Source organism: Plecotus auritus (assembly GCF_963455305.1).
Source record: "Plecotus auritus genome assembly, chromosome: X".
NCBI lineage: Eukaryota > Metazoa > Chordata > Mammalia > Chiroptera > Vespertilionidae > Plecotus > Plecotus auritus.
The window spans coordinates 78,649,351-78,663,080 of record NC_137784.1 but is presented as its reverse complement, the minus strand read 5'-3'; positions in this window follow the sequence as shown (position 1 = coordinate 78,663,080).

The following is a 13,730-nucleotide window of genomic DNA, read 5'->3' as shown; positions in this document are numbered from 1 at the left end:
AAAAAAGTCAACCACCAGATATCCCCACATCCTGCTTAGGCATGAACTTTACAGACTGTTGCCCACAACGAATCAAGTATAGTAGTAATATTTATTTTTGTGGACTATACACCTATTCTAGGATTGCCCCCATTTCACTTACTCCCACTCCCCTCATCTATAGCCAATGTTCTTTCAAAACAACTTACAACTTTCTTCCCCAAACTTATTGTATAAAAAAGCCCTGTCAGCTCCAGGATAGCAGACATGTTCATCTTTCCATCTAGCCCTGTTGCTGGTGGTTTAAACTGTATGTCCCAGGATCTGGTCTTTTTCCTCACTAGCATATGGCTTAATAAACCTTTTTTTCTGAAAAGGTTTCAGATGTGTAGGCTGAAACTGTTAACTGGAGCTGGGTTAAAAGGAAGGAGGGAGCATGTCCTGGTTCAAATACCAGAAGCCCTTGTTGTTTTTACCATTATTTTAGAACTAGTGGCCCGGTGCACAGATTCATGCACATTGAAAGGAAATTAATAAGAAGAAATATTTTAATATCGCTATTCGCCCTTTCTCTATAATAAAAGTGTCATCCAAATTCATGATTGACATTGACAGATCGAAACACACAGGTGCAATTGGCGCCAGCAAGAGCTTTACTGGTATATGTATTGTGCATGCACAAGTCAACTTAGCCTTTTATATATATAGAATAAACTTGCTTATTTAGAACTGCTTTCTGATTTAGCTAAACTTTTTCCAGCCCATTGAAGCACCCCAATTTCTCTTTCAGGTAATTGTCAGTAACACAGCAGTTAATATCAACATGGAGCAGATTATTGTTGTAGATCACACAGGGAGAACAAAGGGTAAAATATTTAACTGCAGCAGTGTTTGACTATATTCTGTGCAGTGAGAAAACTTAGTCATTTTCAAGGTCCACCGTTTCTTATTTCTTTTCAGTCAGGTCAAGTTTCTAAGCTTTCTAACTCTCCATTTTCTGGCTAATGAAAAGAAAATAGGATTCCACCGAGTCTCCTATTTACCTACTCTAGGACTTCTGTGAGGATCAAATGAGATGAGGCACAGGAAAACGCTTCACAGACATTTGGTTAAACTGTAAAATGTTTGCACCTGGCTATAAAGCAAGTTGTGTTCCTGGGCTGAAGAAACTCCAAGGAGGCTAGTCGTGAGGGAGAGGAAGCCGGATGTTGCTACGTGACGTCATTACCCAGTGCCCACAGCCACCGTTTCCAGGCTGGGTTGGGCTGTGGGCTGCATTTTGTGCCATGGGGTCTTGGCAGCATTGGCTGTGATTTGGTGGGCTGTCACTCCAGGGTGGTGGCAGGGCCTGTGTCCCACTTTGGGGAAGCCAAGTGTTACTTTGTCAGTGCCAGATCCGCAGTGCCCTTTCTTTGTAAATGGCCAGTGTGCATCAAGGCAGCTCCTGCATTGAGCATCTTCCCCCTGGTGGTCAGTGCACGTCATAGTGACCAGTCAGATGGTCAGAGGGACACTTAGCATATTAGCCATATATAAATAGATAGATAGATAGATAGATAGATAGATAGATAGATAGATAGATAGATAAACATTTCTTCATTTTCTGTTTTCCCTTAGGACAATTTCTAGAGACACTAAATGTTCTGTTGTGTGTTTTTTTAAATAGTTTTTTTGGTCAGCTCTTTCTGTTTGGGTCTTCATAGCTCTTCCTGCTGTTATCCTAAAGGTGGACACAATGTCACATTTTTATTGTAATTCAATCCAATTAATAGATATGGGACTATTCAGATTTTCTATTTCTCCCTTTTGGAAGTTGTGTTTTTTAAATAAATTCATGCATTTAATCTAAATTTTTAAAAGTATTGGTATGAAGTTGTTCACATTATCCCTTTATTATCTTCTTAAAATCTTTAGAATATGTACTGCTGTTCTTCTTTATCCCTGATATTCTATTTGTGTCTTCTCTCTTTTTTTCTTGATCACTTTTGTTAGAGTTTGATTTTATTAGTATTTATGTAGAATCACTTTTTGTTTGTTTCTTTCTTTTGAATGTTTCATTTCTCTGATTAATTTCTATTCATAAATTGTTTCTTTTTTCCTCATCCCCTGGGATCCCACTTATTTTCACCCAACCCTCTCCACTACCAAGAACTGTTGGCAGTGGACAGGAACTGAGGCTGCCCTGGGCCCAGTGGATTAGGGGCAGGAAGCCAGCCCAGGGACAGCCTGCCCTTACCCACTGGTCCTGGCCTCCCATGCACACACTTCATACCTTCCCTCCCAATCCCAGTCCCCAAGACCAAAGTCTCCCTGGCCCACAAACTTGATAACAGAAGTTCATAATTGTTTTTCGCCTTAAGAAATGTGTGGATTTATATTGTTTCTTTCCCCAAAATTTATTTACAAACAAACTTATATTATTGATATTTCCAGTCTTTTTTCTTTTCTAATAGATGCATTTAAAGGCATGAAATTTTTTGCTAGGTACAGATCTCTGATCCATGGGTTTTCATGTGTTGTGTTTTCCTTATCACTCATTAAAGATGATACTAAATCTGGTTGTCATTTCTGTTTTTACCCATGAATTATTGAAAAATGTATTGCCTAATTTCCAAACATCTTGAGATTTTCTTATTAACATCTATCATTAATTTTTAGCTTTATCCATCAGTCATCAGAGAATGTATTCTGAATTACTTCAGTACTTTGAAATTTGCCAATAATTGGTTAATGGATCTAGTGGAAGGTCAACTTTAGCAAATGTCTCATTTGCCCTTGAAAAGAATTTATATTCTGCATTTGTAGGTTGTATTTCTCTATATAAATAAATTAGATTAAATTTGTTAGATTTGTCACTTAAATCTTCAACATTTCTACTGATTTTTTCCTGATTCTTCTATCAATTAATTATATGTCCCACAATGACTTTAGGTTTATCTATTTCTCCTTTTATTTCTGATATTTTTGTATTTTATATTTTGAATGAATGTTACTAGATGCATACAGATTTAGAATTTTATTATCTGCCCATTAGATTGACCATTTGTCATTATAAAATATATCTCTACCTCTAGTAATATTTCCTGACTTAATGCTTACCTTGTTGGCTATTTTCATAACTGCATCAGCTTTCCTTTGGTTATGACATACATGTATGTTTTTTCCACATTTTGACTTTCAGTCTTTCTGTGTCCCTACATTTAAGTTGTGTCTTCTTAAGCAGCATATGACTTATTATTACTTATCCAGTCTCATTTGAAGTATTCATTCCATTTACATTCACTCTAATCATTGATATACTTGTGTTTGTGCCTCTCACCTTACTATTTGTTTTTTATTTAACCCTCCTGTTCTATGCTCCTATCAAATTAAATTAGACCACAAGGTCAGAGAGGAAACTTGAGTATACCCTAAACTTGTGTTCAAATTTATGTGCACATCCTAGTATGTGTGTGGGATGGGGATGGATATATCCATTTCTTCAAGGTGTATGCATGTGCTGATGAGAGAGTCTATATTCTCATTAGTTTCAGAAGGAGGTTTATGATATAAAAAAATGAGGGTCACACAGCTAATAAGAGGAAGAATATGGATTTGGTTCTAATGCCTGGACTCTTACTAAGAGAGCTATACTGGGGCTATCATGGGTAAAATTTTGATATCCTTACTGATACATTTATGATAATATTAATAGTTACCAAAAAACATATTATTCTGTTCCACTATGATTATGCATTTTTCTACATGTCCTTTTATTCTAATTTCACTTTATTTTTTTAGGTGTATATAAATAAAAGATTATGATACCATCTTGGTGGATTGATTTTTTTTAATCAAATTTCCTCTTTATTTATATACTAGTAAATGTCCATTGCCTTGAATTCTACCTTGTTTGATATTTTTACAGTACTATAAGCTTTCTTATAGATACAATTTACATAATAACTTTTAACATTCAGCTTCATTCTTTCTATTACATTCATTGTGAATCTTATATAACTATCTTATCATTTTACTCTTGGAATTGTAAGGACAGAGTGGAGATTTAGGTGTGCCTAGAATTGACAGATTCCAACCCTTGGACTCTTAGAGCCTGAACTATATTGCTTCCCTAAATATTGCATGCCCTCTCTCTTCTCAGTCTCCATGTTCTCCATGGCTGTTCTCGTCCACCTCTGCAGCTGTCACTACAGTCTTAGTAATGAGGAAACTCAATTCCACATTTAGGTCACAAACTGCTCTCTGGCCCTACAGATGCTTATCCACTTCTCTAGTGGAACTCTCCTCCTGAATGTTCCAAGGGTATCTCAGTCTAAACAGGTTCAAAATGTGTTCCACTGCTTATCAAGATCAACCCTGTTTCTCTGCCGCAGGCTTCCTGCTACGTGATGTTCAAGCTGTAAGTGCTGGCTCTGATCACAAGGTAGCCCTTTACTTTTTAAGTTTCTCCAATAGACATCCAAGTTTTGTTATTAAAGGAGATACATAAATCTACCATGATATTTTAAAACAAATTAGGAGGTATTATTTACCACACAATTCCTATTTATTTTTGAAATGTGTATGGATAAAAAAATACTGAAAGAATCAACTTGGTGCATTTCTGTCCCATGAAATATGCATTCACACAGCAAATGCCTATTTCTCTCCCATTGTTAAGAGGGGTCTTAATTTTTTACTGAATAGCTTTTCTCTGGGTCCTTGCTTCTGTTTCTTCATAGTTTCTGCTTTCTCTTAATTTTATCTTTCTCACAACTTGGACTTATACTGATTTCTCAGGTCCTCAATGTGGGCAACTCCATTTTTTTCCCTTTGCTTTTTTTCTTTTTGGTTCTCAATATCAATTGCTTTATTATATCCATTATGACCAGTTTTATTCAATGTGAGGGAAAATATGGTTCCTTGTTTAAAAAACACACACAATAGGATTGGGATTTGCCACTACTAAAATATCTAGAAAAACAACTTAATTTTTAAATTATATTTAAGAAAATAGGTGGCTTTCTCCAGCTGTTCCAATTATCATTTTAATGGATTTATTCTTTTTTTTTTTTTTTTTTTTTTTGAGAGGCTGAGATCACTGATTCTGGAGCCCAATAGTTTTGGCTATATCCAGGTTTTACAATTTATTAGCTGTACAATCCCAGGTAATTTGCTTAATCTCTGTGTGCTTCAATTTCTTCCTATGTAAAGTGGGGACATTGATAGAACAGCTTGTACAGGTTTCTTTTGAAGAATGGATTGATTAGTACCTGTAAATACTTAGAACACTGTCTGAAACATGGTATACACTAAAAGTATGTTATGAATATTGTTATTATTACCATTATTTTCTTCATATTCCAAATTAACGCAATTACATATATATGTATATATATATTCAGAATTGGTTTAATGGCAATAAAATTGGAACTGTACAAAAAATTAAAATATAATAACCTGACATTGAAGCAAATAATGACAGAAAAATGACCTTTAATCACACACCCATTCTGTCTTTTTCTATTTGCATATGCCCATTTTCATACATATTTATACACCTTACTTTCTTGATTATTAGATTACAGCATCAGCAACATACACCATTGATTTGGAAACACTTTTGAGGAAAAAAATAAAACATCACATAAAATCTACATGAGAAATATTGAATGATTTTTAAAAATAGAACCTAACATCTCCCTGGCCAGTGTGGCTCAGTGGGTTGGAGCATCCTTCCATACACTGAAAGGTTGCAGGTTTGATTCCTTGTCAGGGCACATACCCAGGTTTCAGGTTTGATCCTCGGTCAGGGAGCGTACAGAAAGGTAACCAATCAATGTGTCTCTCTCACTTCAATGTTTTTCTCCCTTCCCCTCTCTCTAAAAATTCAATAACCATGTCCTCGGGTGAGGATTAAAAAATAGTAATAATTTTAAAAAATAAATAAAATAATTAGAACCTAACATAGAACAAGACAATTTAGGTAATGTGATGTATTCATTGCTGGATCACTGACATTTTGATGTAATTCCTTGCAGTCTTTTTCTGGGCATATTCGTACTTACTATAGCTGAATGTTTGTGCCCCTCCACCCAAATTTATATGTTGAAACCTAATCCCCACTGTAATGATAACTGGAGGTTGGGTCGTTGGGAGGTGATTAGGCCCTGAGGATGGACCACTCACGAACAGGATTAGTACCACTGTGAAAGAATCCCCAGCAAGCTCCCTTGCCCTTTCCACCATGTGAAGATATTGGCAAGAGATGGGTCTATGAAACAGGAAGCAGGGCATCTCCGGATGCCAAATCTGCCAGCATCTTGATCTTGGACTTCCCAGTTTTCAGAACTGTGAAGAATAAATTTCTGTTATTTAAGTCACCCAATCTATGGTATTTTTGCTATTGAATCCTGAATGGACTAAAACAGTACTCAATATAATTGTGTTTCCACTGCACTACTAGTGCTTCTCCAGTGTTAGTATGCATTAGAATCTCTCAGGGAAGCCTGATAATAATGTGTACATTGGGGCCCGGTTGGAAGTGTGTTTGATTCATGGATTGTAGGGAAGGATGTCAAAATCTGCATAGTTAGCAAGAGAGACAGGAGATTCTGAATCAGGCAGTTTGTGTGTCATGCTTTGAACATCGCACTGAATTTAATTAATGTTTTAATTTGACATGCCATTCGGCCCCTACTAGGCTCCTTAGTAAATGCAAGTCTTTGTTTCTAGAGAAATGAAATGACTTGTCTACTATTCTTCAGTCAAAAGTGTAACTGGGTCAAGGACTTGAAGACTCCACAGAGTCATAATGGCTATATTGAACATTTATTCAACATTTACAATGTGTCAAACATTGTAATAGGCACTGGGAGTATACAGTTGATAAACTGTACTTGCTATGAGAATGGTACAGTTTTACAGAGGAATAATTATTAACATTTTTATGGAACTTTTTATCTTACAAAATATTTTAAACTCTTTCATGGAGGGATGAGGTCAGGCTTGGGGGTGTTACTCAGTTTCAATCTAAGACAGTGAATATCTGTAATTTATAAACATTATGCATGTCTCTTGCCCTAGTGAGGGGGTCCTCCCAGAATTTTTTCTGTGACAGACTGTGGAGTGTCCTGAAGGAAAAGCCACCTCTAGCAAAAGCATGGCTAAGGCATAAAAAGCCAATGTCATCACCAACTGGAGAGTATTATTGTAAATTTCCACCACTAATATATATAGAAAAACAACATGGTCTTTATTATAATTAACATGATAAGTGGCTGGCTGACTCCAATGGTACAAATCATAAGTTTATTCATCATTTACTTTACTAATGAAGTCTCATATTCATGTCTTGACTCAGTAATGTTCACCCAAATGGAATCATGTCTGAGTCTTTGCAGAGTGGAAGACTAGTAAGTAAAATAAGAGAGGCCTCTTTATACTAAGATCTTGGTTAAGGTATCAGTTACTGAGGGCCATTTGTGTGATGCCCACCCTTATACAGTAAGTGTAACAATGATCTCATAGAAATCAGTGGGGCTTTGTCACCTTGAGGATTCTAACATGCCAACCACACTCAGAAGAAGAAAAACGATGAAGGAGAAGTGACAGAAGTGTCTAGAAGACATGGCAGTATCCAGAGGAGGGTGGTACATACTTCTAAGCTGCCTGAACTTGTTCCTGAGCACAGGTTAGACATCTCAGCACTCCCTGACACATTCAGTAGTACCTCATCTGATCTACTCAGTAGCAAACAGTTTTCCCTTTTCACAGATAAAAAGGGTGACTCTTTAAAGTAATGTTAAGGTAATAGATACTAGGGTTATATTGCTAAATAATAAATTATTTAAAAGCCTGAAATACATTTTTGTTCTTTTAACAAGTTTATACTAAATGACACTTTTAAAAGATGACATATTAATTGTTTTATTATATTTAGGGATATAAGTAATACTTACAGATTTGGAGAAAATACAGTTATCAAAGAGAAAAACATTTAAACCATTCACAATTATGCCATATAAACAAACACCTGCATTTTAGTATATATACTTTAAGACTCTTTGTTTATATATGTGATACATAAATATACATGATTTAAAATACAACTGATAAATTTACACACTGCTTTATAACTTTTAAAGTTTAAAATACTAGTAAACATCTTTCTATTAAAATGTGTGAAACACATCTGCTGAGAAAGAAAGAAGTGTTGACTAAGCCAGAATGCAATGTTCAAATAGAAGTTGGCAATACTAAAAGTTTTAAAGCAATTGAATCAGCAAAATTACATCAAGAAAAGGCAAAGAAACAGAAAGCAGGGTTGAAAAGTATTAAACTCAGTGAAAACCTTATTTTTCAAAGCATAAAGAAAAACTCATCATGGTGGTGATGATGAGAGTGGTCCCCATTAAAGCATGTGGACCTCTGGCCAGTGTGTTCAGTGGTTAGAACATCACTGCACAATCATTCCTGGTCAAGGGCAGGTACCTGGGTTGCAATTCATTCCCCCAGCCCAGTAAGGGGGCGAGCAAAAGGCAACCAATCTATGTGTCTCCCTTACATCAATGTTTCTTTCTCTCTGCCTCTCTCTGTCTCTGTCTCTCCCCATCCCTCACTCACTTCTACTCTCTCTAAAAATCAATGGAAAAAATATACTCGGGTGAGGATTAATAAAATAAAGCCATGTGGACTATACCCTAACTTCATTACCATGAGTTTAACTCTCATCTCTTCCATGAACCATTCCATATCTTCTGCATCTCCATCTATCATGTTAATGTTATTGACAAGCTAAATGGACACACCTCCTCTAAAATTCTGGAAAAGTGAAGCCCAAACCCTCTAATATTGCCTTCAGGCTACTGACTTCATGGAGGGTCACCTTCCTCTCCATTCTGCACAGGGATCTGTTCCACTCCTTTTTCCTTTTTCTTGAGTACATTTTCCATATTGGGACTTCCCCTCCCCCCACACATTCCATGCCGCTCTCCCCTCACCACAGCTTATTCCACTTTGGACTCCATTACTCCCAGAAGACAAAAGAGAAAGGACTGAATGCTTGGTGAAAATATCAGGAACGAGAACAGAGGCCCTACTATGCATCTTTCAAGATTCAGAGCCATGTATATAAATGTTTGTTTTTTAATTAAATTTATTAGGGTGATTTTGGTTAATAGGATTGTATAGGTTTCAGGTGTGGATTTCTATGTTACAAGATCTGTATATTGCACTGTGTCCACCATCCAAAGTCAAATAATCTTCCGTTACCATCAATGATTTTTTAAATTCTATTTTTCCACCTGAGAGGAATCGTGTGCCCTCTAGGGGGCCTCTAGTGGGAGCTCTTCCCTCCCGTTCCCTCCTCTCCTGTGAAGCTCTCCATTTTTTTCTTGTAGATCCTACCCCAAGCCTATGCGGGCACCAAAAAGGAGGGGAGCCTCAGACTGGGCTTTGTCCCTGCCCCCCACCACTGTCCCCACTAACCTGTGCCTAACCTTGCCGGCTCCTGCTCCTCCTCCGCATCCCCCGCCCCCACGGGGAGGAGCCTTGACCCGTTGACCCTCAGATCTAACGACAGCTGGGGTGTGTGAAGTGGGGGCTGTTGCCCCCTAGAATTCAGTGCGGACCTGCCGCTGCCTTGCCCCTTCCCGGGCCTGTCGAGAGTCTCCCAGCACCAGATACCCCATCCTTGTCCCTCCTTATCCGCCTCTTTCCCCAGCCCTTGTCAGCCTCTGATACTCCTTGTCTTTTAAATACCCACAATAGTGTAAGAGGGGGGATTAAGAACTTTCACTCTCCGTGTCTCTCTGTCCTTATCCTGTGATTCTTTCCACACTCCTACTTTCAAAATGTTTTGCACCAAAATGGGTGTGGGACACGGGAGCAGGGTTTGTATGAGTGGAAAGCTTTCCAGAATATATCCATATTCATAATCCACATGCCCCCCAAATGGAGGTAAGGAACGGGTGTCAAGAACACAGACTTGATCCACTTGAGGGTTCTTCTCTCAGCAGCCAGCCATCCCGGTGTCCAGCCCCGGGCCGCTCCAGTCAGAACACAGCCTACAGCTTTCAGGGAACAGTTGCCTTTCCCGCATTCTTTGACCAGAAGTTTTCCTTCCTCTGCAGCAGGTAAGTTACTCAGAGGGTACAAAAGACAGGAAGAAAGGGACTTGGGCCCAGGTAGACTCCCAACACGTGATGGCCACGTCACAGGAGAGTTCGGGTTCCCACCCCCCCCCCCCACACACACACACCCTCACCCCCGTCAAGCAGGGCAGCGGGAACCCCAAACCTCTCGTCCTCCCTTCACCCAAAATCTGGGATGTTCTCTTTTTCCACCATGGCATGTCAGGAAGCCAGGTGTATTTGGCTTTCTCTAATCACCAGGGAGAGGCAGCGTTTTCTCTCGGCGTTACTGTCCACTTACAATTGTTGTGAAATTAGCCCCTTCCCCTGTTCTAACTGGCCCCAACCTGCTTCTTCTCCACACTTCCTCTCCCTGTAATCATTGCTTCCCCCCTGAGGCCCTACCTGCACTTAAGTGGACAGAAAGTTAGGTATCAGGAAAGGAGGCCGAGAGTGGAAAGTGAAACATTAACTTTTGTCTATGTAGTTTTCTATTCCAATTTTTAAACTTAAAATGCTTTCTTTGTACATTACAGAAATACAATAATTACCTTTTAGGGAAAGGAAGAGAGTGGGCATTTAGTCCAAGAGTTTTCTATTATTTGGCTAAATTGACATATATCAAATAGAAAATATTTCCCATCAGCTACAAAGGAAAGAGCAAATTTTTTATACATGCTAATTATTCACAACCTTTTCCTCTCTTCAGGGAGAAAAGTAATTTACAATAAAAAAATAAGATTTTCTATTAAATAGGAAAGTCCTCAGAACTTACTTAATCATGTTTCTATGTATCAATTAGAGAATGTTTTAAATTATACTTCCCAAGTAACTTTAAAAAAATACAGACTAATTCGTTTGAAATTTTTAAACAAATTTTTCTGAAACAAATCAACATTTTATATGTTCAGTAAATAATTCCCGTACAGCCTAATAAGTGCCTTATTTTTGTCCTATTTTGGAAAAATGATCTATCTTTTCCACTCCTGGAAGTTTTTAATCTTTATAAATAATTGGTTTAGTTATGTTCTGTTAGAGGAATGCAAGGCCTCTCACCTCTGGCCTCCTTGTCTCTAGAGAACCTGGGAGGAGCCTAGTATGGCTGCCGGGCTGCTGCCTGCCATTCCATTCCGGCCCTGGTGGCCCCTCAGCCAGTCTTAGGTCAGTGTTCAAGGAACTCTCACCCACTAACCATTTTATTTCACCTAGACCCAGTGTTCTCAACTAGGGAAGTCTGTGGCTGCCTGAAATTGTATGCAAGTTTGTGCATGTTTGGAGCTAGTGGATACATGCACTTTTGTACCTTCGGAATCTCAGAAAGCCTGATACATGAGCAGGATGACATTACGAGGAAGCTGAAACTGTGAGGTAGAGACATAACATAGGTGGAGATGGGGGTTGAGAGGAAAGAAGATGAGACTGAGATAGCAAATGAGCCAAGTTAATGGCAGAGAGCTACAATCCTCAGGTCCTGGCTCCTAAAGGTCCATTAGAAACTGGCTCTCAGTTTTCAGATTCCCTTAAAATCATAGTCTTCTTCACTGCCTTAAATTCTCACCATGGATCCTGCCTCAGATGAGCTAGCTTGAGTCTCTATTCCTTACAAACAATGAAACTAACTGAAACAATGGCTATTTGTAATAAAATATTCCTTAAAAATCAACAAAGTAACAGTGGTTATCATGGCCTAAAAACTGGTGCAAAGACATCAATAGGTTATTGACCAAAGGAGACATCTATGTGGAAAATAAGTATAAGCTTCTCAGCCTCACCAGTGGTCAAGATACTATACAAATTAAAATTTCAAGGTACTCTTATTCACCTGTCAAATTGGGGAATATTTTTTGTTAATTATACCATCTATTTTATATGCGGTCATTCATATGGGGAAAATTGTATTTTTCAGACTTTTAGATCTAGAAATTTCACTTAGAAAAATTTCCTTAGGGAATAATTATAGTTTTAGTGATGGCTCACAACCTAAAGATTAAACAACAAGGAATTGACTAAATAAATTACTGTTCATTTTAACATGATGAAGTACAATATTTAATAACATGGAAATATTTACATTGCATTGTTAGATAGAAAATATGTGTAATATGGTGGCCCAGTGCAATAAATATACATATTTTATACATCTAAAAATAATCTCCTCCATTCCACTCTGTGGAAGGCATTAGGAACTAGCATCCTTTTATCTCTCCCTTCACCCTGAATCTGGGACATATATATTTTAATTTTAAATTGTATATATTTATACATGTATTATGTATTATTTATATATAATTGTATTATATATAGTGACAACAGTGAATGAAGTCTGGGTTATCTTTAAAATATGTATTTCATAATTCTGTGTAGTAATTAGGATTAACTGCAGAAAATTTGAAAAAACATACAAAAATTGTAGACATAAATTTTTGTAAAACTCCATATTCTCATAAAACTTCTTTTGCATGACTTTTCTCCCACTAACATTACAGTTTATGTTAATATGCTGTGAAGTAGGGATCTAAATATTTCAAAGGTAAATTTGACTAGGTGAGATTTCACTTTAAATGCTGACTTTAGAATTCAACCTCGTGTTAAGATGCAGTTCCACTGCACTAACATGTCCAATCAGGAAGAATAATTGAGAAGAAAGTTCTGGAAGAGGCTATGGATTTGGGTTGACAATACCTAGTAAGCACCTAATTAATATTTATTGAATGAGTGGATGAGATATGTGTTTGAGAGTCATCAAATAAATTAAATTGGGTGTAGATTCTTGGGAGTTTTCTTTCCTTATATATGTATTTTAAATATAACTAGGCCCTAGCTGGTTTGGCTCAGTGGATAGAACGTTGGCCTGCGGACTACAGGGTCACCGGTTTGATTCCGGTCAAGGGTACATGCCCGGGTTGCTGGCTCGAGGCAGCCGATCCCTGACTCTCTCTCATCATTGATGTTTCTATCTCTCTCTCCCTCTCCCTTCCTCTCTGAAATCAATGAAAATATATTTTAAACAAATAAAATAAATAAATTAATTAACTCTGATCATTTTATACACATTGTTTTATAACCTGCTTTTAAATAATAATACTTATTGCCTTTGTTTGCAAAAGTAAAACATTTTCACTGGGAAAAAAGGTCAGGGAACTATAGATAAATAGCACTTGTCAAGCAGAACCAGAAATATAATCATTTCTTTTTCTATTCTTTTATATTTTTAAAAGAATTGAATTGGTAACTAAGACTTTTATATTCTGCTTAAAACATTATATTATTGTCAACAATATTAATTTTCCTAGCAAAAAATTCCTAGAAAAGATTGCTCAACAGGTAAAATTTAGGAAATAGATACCTCCTGTCCTAAGACTGTTTAATACTACAGCTTGACTATCTTAGAATTGGACTGGAGGGAGGCATAGTGCATTGGGGAGGAGAGTCTCATTTTAATGTATACTAGTTACAAATGGGCCAAGGGAAGCAAATGTGAGGTGTTCAACCATTGCAAAGACTCCACACCTCAAAGAGGTAGTAGAGGCCTTAAATCAGATCCTGCTTACCTACAGAGAAGTACATATGTGAAATGTGCCATAAAAATAAGATCATAATTTTGTAGACTCTTTATTGTAGAAGTTGCACATACACACT